Raw genomic sequence first — 7320 nt, 5'->3', positions numbered from 1 at the left:
CTACACAGGCCTAAATTTCATCTCTGACATCTTGTAGGAGTACTGCTGCCCTTTGCCTGTCTTCCAGTTCACCCCATCAGCACAGTTTTCGTGGGCTCCTCTCAGATATAATCCATTCAGGTTGGACCACTGACATTCCTTGCACCACCAGGCCCCTTTAAAAGATGTGGCACAGTTACTTAAATACTGGTCATTGTCACAGCCTCGGGTGTAAATGGCATGTTGTTGTGGATGGTTAATGAATCCACCATGGAAACAATTGTGTGTATTTTGTCCACGTTTGCACAGTTCAGGTCCCACAGACCATTCTGGAGGTTCCGCAGTGGAGTCACTAATTTCTCCTTTAATCAGGCAACAGAAGTCTCCCTGGGGTACAGGAGAGATACTCCAGTTCTGCTTCCTGGGAGGAAGAGTCTTGATCAGGTCAGATTCAGATCTAAGTTGCACCACTATAAATCCAGAGTAACTCATTGCAGTCAATGAGCTCAGTCCAGGGGTGCTCTGCTGGCCACTCACATCTTTGTGGTGGTGTAATGTGAGTGCAATGTGCTCCTGAGTGCCTGGGGCCTGCTGAGGCCTCACAATGTCCCTAAGCAATCCAGCAGCAGACTGCATGCCAGAGAACGGCTGCCTCCAGAGCTTGAATGTGTACTTTACATTAAAGGGGGCACGTCCACCCTCTCCGTGACATGCATCACTTCTGGTGTGTCTATTTGGAGTAATTCACCTCTTTCTCAGGGGTATTACAGTCCTATTTAGGAAAGTAACCTTCAGTGACTGTGCCTAACTCTGCTTAGAAGTCTGTTTTCTGTCTCTGCACTAGGCAGCCTAATCCAGATCACGTCACATCTTTGGTGTCTTTAGAATCTGTGCTCCTTCAATAATACCTCCGCAGCAGAGTAACTGGAACTTCCTGAAAGAGAGAGATCACTTCCACGGGGATCACTTTTCACTTATTCAATCAGTCTCTGCATATAGAGGCCGTGGCACGGAACAGTTGTTACTACAGTATTCCATCATGAGACCCCTACTGTATAAAAGGGACAGTATAGTACTTAATAGAAATCTCACGTTGTAACTGGTGTTGGATGTATTTGACTTCTGTCACAGAACATTTTACATCTCTCTGGCTTGCCAGGTTTTTCCATCTGCCGTGAAAGGTTTGGGACATGCAAGAACTTACCCGCAGTACTGGCAACCAAGATTCCACGGATTAGCTTGTTTTTCTCAGTCTCTCCTGCAATTTTGAATGACGCATAATTGGCAAATTGAGAGTTGTCAAAAAAATCTGAGATCAACACAGAGCTCATTGGTTCCTTTAGAAAACAATATGAAAGCAAAGTGTTCAGCATCTCCCATGAGCTTTTATTACTGTTATTGATTGTATTGCACAAGCCCCTAGAGGTCCCAGTCAGGTATGAGGCCCCATTCTTCTGGGACCACTGTGATCACCTAGTCTGACCTCCTGCATAACACACACTAAAGAATTTTACCCAGATATTCCTACATCAAGCAATATCTTCATATTTATCTTTATTAACCCAATTTCCATCCACCAACCAGGCCTCCCTATTAAACTGCTCCGTATTGTGCTTCACTACGATAGCTCAGAATCCTTCAAGAAGGATGTGGATAAATTGGAGAGAGTCCAGCGAAGGGCAACAAAAATGATTAGGGGACTGGAACACATGACTTATGAGGAGAGGCTGAGGGAGCTGGGATTGTTTAGCCTGCAGAAGAGAAGAATGAGGGGGGATTTGATAGCTGCTTTCAACTACCTGAAAGGGGGTTCCAAAGAGGATGGCTCTAGACTGTTCTCAATGGTAGCAGATGACAGAACGAGGAGTAATGGTCTCAAGTTGCAGTGGGGGAGGTTTAGATTGGATATTAGGAAAAACTTTTTCACTAAGAGGGTGGTGAAACACTGGAATGAGTTACCTAGGGAGGTGGTAGAATCTCCTTCCTTAGAGGTTTTTAAGGTCAGGCTTGACAAAGCCCTGGCTGGGATGATTTAACTGGGAATTGGTCCTGCTTTGAGCAGGGGGTTGGACTAGATGACCTTCTGGGGTCCCTTCCAACCCTGATATTCTATGATTCTATGATTCTATGATTCTAATCTATAACCTCACCCCCTCCGTAGCGTCTCTCATTGCTGCTCCATGGGTAAACCACCAGAGGACAAAGGCTGCTCCAGGAATCATGGCTGGAGCCAGCCCAGCTGCCACAGTGTTATCGGACTCAATAGCTTTCCTGGGAGGGCTGAGCTGTAACAAGTGCCCGCAGAACTACTGCTGGTACAGCTCTGTATACAGTACCCAAGGGAAGGGTGTGGGAGAAAGGCTTGGTGGAGAAGGTTGCTATAAGGAAAAGAATGCATCAGGGATGTCTTTACCAAGAGACGTTTACAGGTGGATATTGTCGCTCCCCAGCCAGAATTCTGACCGCCGGCTGCCAAATCCTCTCTTGAACAAATTCCAGTCATGGAAAAAGTCAACCGAGCCATCCACCTGTCTCTGGAACACCTGTGGGGAAACAGGGGGTTCTTAGCTGGGAAATCCCACACTGTTTTCCCTCCTACAAAGAGCAGAAGACAGGAAATACTGAGACTGTAAATCATCTGCTCAGGCCTATTTCAGCCTCAGGGAACACTTATCCGCAGAGGGTCTTATCAAACCACAACCACACTGGACTGGGAATCAGGAGGCCTGGGTTGTATTCTGAGCTCTGCCACTTGGGCAAGTCACATCACCTCTGGCACCCCTCTTACCCTTTGTCCGTCTTGTCTATTGAGACAGAGAGCTCTTGAACACAGGGACTGTCTCTCACTGTGTGTTTTTACAAGGTCCAGCACAATGGGGACCTGATCTTGATCAGTTGAACTAGGCACTACTGGAATATAAATGATAATACATTTGAAAGTTTGAATGTGATGTGTATATACAGGGTTCAAACTTTGTCTCCTCAGCTCCCTAGAACACTATCTCCACTCATATTCAGAGGCTGCCTGAGTGACAGAGCTGCTGATGACTGTCACCAAAGTGGAAGGAAGAAGGAATTCTGGTTCCAGAGTCTGGGGCAGCTATCGAGGAGGCTCTGAGAGCCGGGCAGAGAATAGCCAGGAGAAGGGAAACCTGGTTTACTGTGTCAGGCCAGTGACAAATGTCCCCTCACAAAGGGGGACTTTTTGACTCTAAGGCTGCATGAAACCCATTGTGTTCACAACCAATGTACCTGGAGACTGTGATAAACAAGGCATTGTGGAAAAGGATCAAAAGGGATCAGGAAGTGCCGATATTTTTTTCAGCTAATCAGGCTGATCAAACAGCTACCTGTTTGAGTTTCTGTTTTCATATTTATTTCCAAACTGCAACCCACTGGCTAAGAGGCATCTCTCTGTGTTATGACAGAAACCTATTCTGCAAGAAAAAAGTGTATGAAGAGCTTCATTAGTCTCTGTTCTTACAATCCATCCTCCACCATCTGTGTCCATGTCACACAGCACAGTCAGTGTTACAGTCATGGGGATAGAGGAGGTTCCCTCGGGCTAATAGCTCCTTGCAATTCTTTGCTCCTGGATGAGCCGCAAGTTCAGGTAAGTGGAAAGATATCTTTGAGTTACCCTCTCCTCCCTTCCCCCCAAAGTGTATAAGAACTGGGGAGTATCCCTTCAAATAGTGTGTGAGCCCTCTAGTGTTTCTGTATTTAGAAACCTACCAGAGCTGCAGCGTATGGCTCTAGCCAGGCCTCGCATGTTGTAAACAATTAGCAAACACAGTCATTTAGACTCCATTGTGCCCGTGCAGCTTCTTCATGTTAAATTTGAGGTGTAAAGAATAAAAGACACTACACCCCATTCAGCCCTGTGTGTTCTGTGCAAGAAGATTTCAGCCACAACCGAGGATCTGGCTCAAAGTGACTTGAGTACTCATGGATCGGAAAATTGTCTTAAAACTTCCACTGGAAGTGTCTGTGCAGCCATTTTGAAATCTCTCTCTGAGACAGAAGATCTTCCAGTTAGGGATGAGAAATATCATCACATGACATGGGTGAGAAATTACACTGAGGGAATGAATATCAAATGCTTCTACCCATACTTGCAGAGAGCAGTTTGCAAGCAAACCCAGTGCTTAATTTGTGCCAGAGCCCCAGCACCTCTAGGCTCGGCAGTTCATAGCCCCAGCGCTTCTGGGCTTGTCACCTCAGATATGAAAGTAAAAAAATTGGTTGAGCCCTGACACCTCTTTCGTTATAAATTAGGTGCTGAGCAAACCCCTTGGCAGAACTGTATTTCCACAAATGATTCACTGACCAATTGGCAACAGCAAACACATTCATTCTGAAAACAACAAAGTCTCTTTGGCAACGGCCTGAGACCAGGAAAAGGGTAAATCACAAATTTATTCTTTGCAACTTGTTTGTCCAGCTCTATTATGCTTTCGGGTCTGGGTTCCCTGGAGAGAATGAGATGACATTTACTGGTGCTAAGAAATGCTCACCTTTCTTGCACTGTATATCATCCATCTCCTCCATCATGGAAATGAAATGAAACAAGAAAAAATTAAACTGCGTAACCATCCCAAGAGTGACAGCTGGGATAGCAAAGTATTAGCTAGAAAAGGTTTGCAGTTGTATAAACTGCGTTCAGATAATGGCACAGACATCTGTTACCTGAGCCATCCAGCCTGAAGAAGCATGATGCTTCCAAGTGAAAAGGGGAGAATATTGGTCAAAGGAAGGGTAAACTATCTGTAAAAAGTACTAATAATGCTAAATGGACATTTAAACAGGATCCAGTCCTTGGGATTCAAACACACCCCTTCCTGCATTTGGGAAGTATAAGGAGGGGTAGGAGAATGTAACATTCTCTGGGGTGTCCATCAGATCTATAGATTTCACTTACATTATAAATATTCTCTCTAACACCCAAGGCCATGTGCCTGGAGTTACAGCAGATGCTGCAACATTTGGATGGCTGCCTGTTTTTGCAGGCAGGGCTATTTCACTCTGGCATAGGCTCACCTAGAGGAACATTGGTGAGCTCACTCTGGTGTGGAAATTACTCAAAAAAGATGTTTTCTGAGCCCCTTGAATTTTAGCTTTTCAGAAATGAAACTGGAATGATCCTCCGAGTATAACGGAGAGGGTCTCGCTTATTGTTTTACAGTCCTCCAGGGGCTCCTTTCTTGCCGAGAAGAATACACAATAAAATCCTTGTTGTGCTTAGAGATCATCCCCCTGATCCAAGTTCTCACTTCAGCACCCACTTGGGCTTTAACTGGGCAGGGAGCCAGAGCAAGGCCTATGCACCAATTACTTTCCACTCAGTACACCAAAGAGGGGCTTAAGGAATGCATTTACCTTGTCTTGCCTTCTGCACTGGTTGAATTTCCCCCTTAGTGCTAATCCTGAACTGCTGCAAGAAAAACACTCACTCAAATTGCCCTCATTTCTCCATTGATTAAGTACTAACAAATTGTTGTTTAAATCCAAACAACAATTCCACCAATTCATACATATGGCAAAGAAAACACATTATGCAGTATGGCTCCGGTGTTCCTAAGCTAAATGGTTGTATCTGTGTTTGTTTATACCGTGCCTAGCACAAGGGGGCCCTGACCCATAACTGGGGACTGTACACACTGCAGTGATACAAATTCATAATAAAATCAATAAGATTATTTATTAATTTATCTAATCATAATAAAAAATAAAATGTAAGTAATGAGTGAAGCTATATTAGCCACATGTGATTTGACTCCTGCAGTTATGTCCTTTGACTGACTGGGCACTTGTGAAACAGACATTATAATGTGGCCTGGCCTTGCCCTCTATAGTACACAGGCCCTCCTATACCTCAGCAGGGTTGTGTAATGGAACAGAGAGGAAAATGTGGCTCCCAGTCCCTTTTTCACCATGTGCCATAAAGTGCCCTGCTCTGCAGTGAGAAGGAACCTCTGAGTTTTCTCACCTTTCAGGCCAGGGGGACCAGCAGGACCACTTTCCCCTTGAATAAACAATAAGAACTGACCAGAGAGGCAGTGATCTTGATAGTGGATCAGAATGGAAGTTCTGTTGTGATAATAAACAGGGTTGCACTGGTGACATTGAGGAGAATTTGGCCCCTCTGTTTTCAAACATATAGTGAAGGGAAGCTGGGAAGCTATGGCGGTTTGGATGCCCAGATATTATAGGGATGGGTGCTTTACAAATAGCTCTAATTGTGGCAAAGTACCTTGTTCTCCTCAGCAGACTCAATCCTCTTTAGCCTTGGAGACACCGGCTTGGGCAAGGCAAATCCTTATAGGTAGCACAGGGTCCAGTTAATCCTTTCCCTGATCAGTCCCTTGTGTTTGTTTTCCTTCCCTTCTGGGGCAGGAGAGTGTAGCCTGCCTGCCTGCCTGCCTGCCTGCCTGCCTGCCTGCCTCCCTTCCTTCCTTCCTTGAAGGGTTCAGTGTCTTACTGCCCTTAGCCTACTAGCAGCTTCTCTCACTCTCTCCTCCCTCTCCTTCCATGCTGGGGAGGGTTTAAAAAGGTCTCCACCAGTTGGAGCCAGCTGAACCTCATTAGCTCCCTAGCAACCCCTTTTCCAGCTGAACTTTATTTCCTGGTGGTTATATCCCCAGTGAACAGGGAGAGGCCTTTTCATCCCCTGGGACTAATTACTACCCCTTCCTTTTTTGTAGCTGTTTGTCCTGGGTTTACCACACTGTTTGTCCTGGGTTTACCACATAATTAATATTTATTTAAAAATGAAGTTATCTATTTATGAGAGAACAAAGTTGTCTATGTTTTGTTACTTTACCCTTTGGGCCAGGTGGCCCCACCTTCCTAGGGATCCCCTGAGCTCCCCGTTCTCCTACAAACACAGAAAACGCAGACTGAATATTCTCCAAGGTGAACTGAGAATGAAACCCCAAAACTTGGAAATAAAATAACCCACCTCTGCCTAAACCAAATAATGTATCTGTATCAGTCTTCCTTAGTCTCTGATCTTACATCATTAGCCACTAGCATGGACTCTTGCATGGAGGCCCATTGAAGTCAACAGGATGAGCAGATCTTGATGCAGAGTGGAGACCTAATCTGGCAAACAACCATTGTCTACATGCTACCATAAAAAATTGCATGGCTCACAATGATAAAAGTTATCATGTTTGAGTACTGGTTGAAAAGCTATATTCAAAGCATAGGTATCAATGGTTTGCTGTGAAACTGGGAGGGGAGGGTCAATCCTGGGTCCAGCATTGTTCAATATTTTCATTAATGACTTGGTTAAAGGAGTGGAGAGTAAGCTGACATGGTAGCATGTAGACAATGGTT

The 7320-nt window shown here is 45.0% G+C and overlaps 1 pseudogene across 1 annotated transcript; it reads right to left on the bottom strand.

Moving 5' to 3' along the window:
* LOC311532130 (ficolin-2-like) lies at positions 1 to 4530 on the bottom strand (annotated as a pseudogene). Its single transcript has 5 exons — positions 4497 to 4530; positions 3464 to 3571; positions 2393 to 2522; positions 1184 to 1316; positions 1 to 247 (listed from the first exon to the last, which is right to left on the bottom strand). The product of its transcript is annotated as a ficolin-2-like (transcript).
* Between the last annotated feature and the right edge of the window lie 2790 nt (positions 4531 to 7320).

This window comes from Lepidochelys olivacea (assembly GCF_965140295.1).
Source record: "Lepidochelys olivacea isolate rLepOli2 genome assembly, chromosome: 16".
NCBI lineage: Eukaryota > Metazoa > Chordata > Testudines > Cheloniidae > Lepidochelys > Lepidochelys olivacea.
Note: the sequence above shows the minus strand (reverse complement) of the source record. Positions and strands in the feature narration are given on the sequence as shown.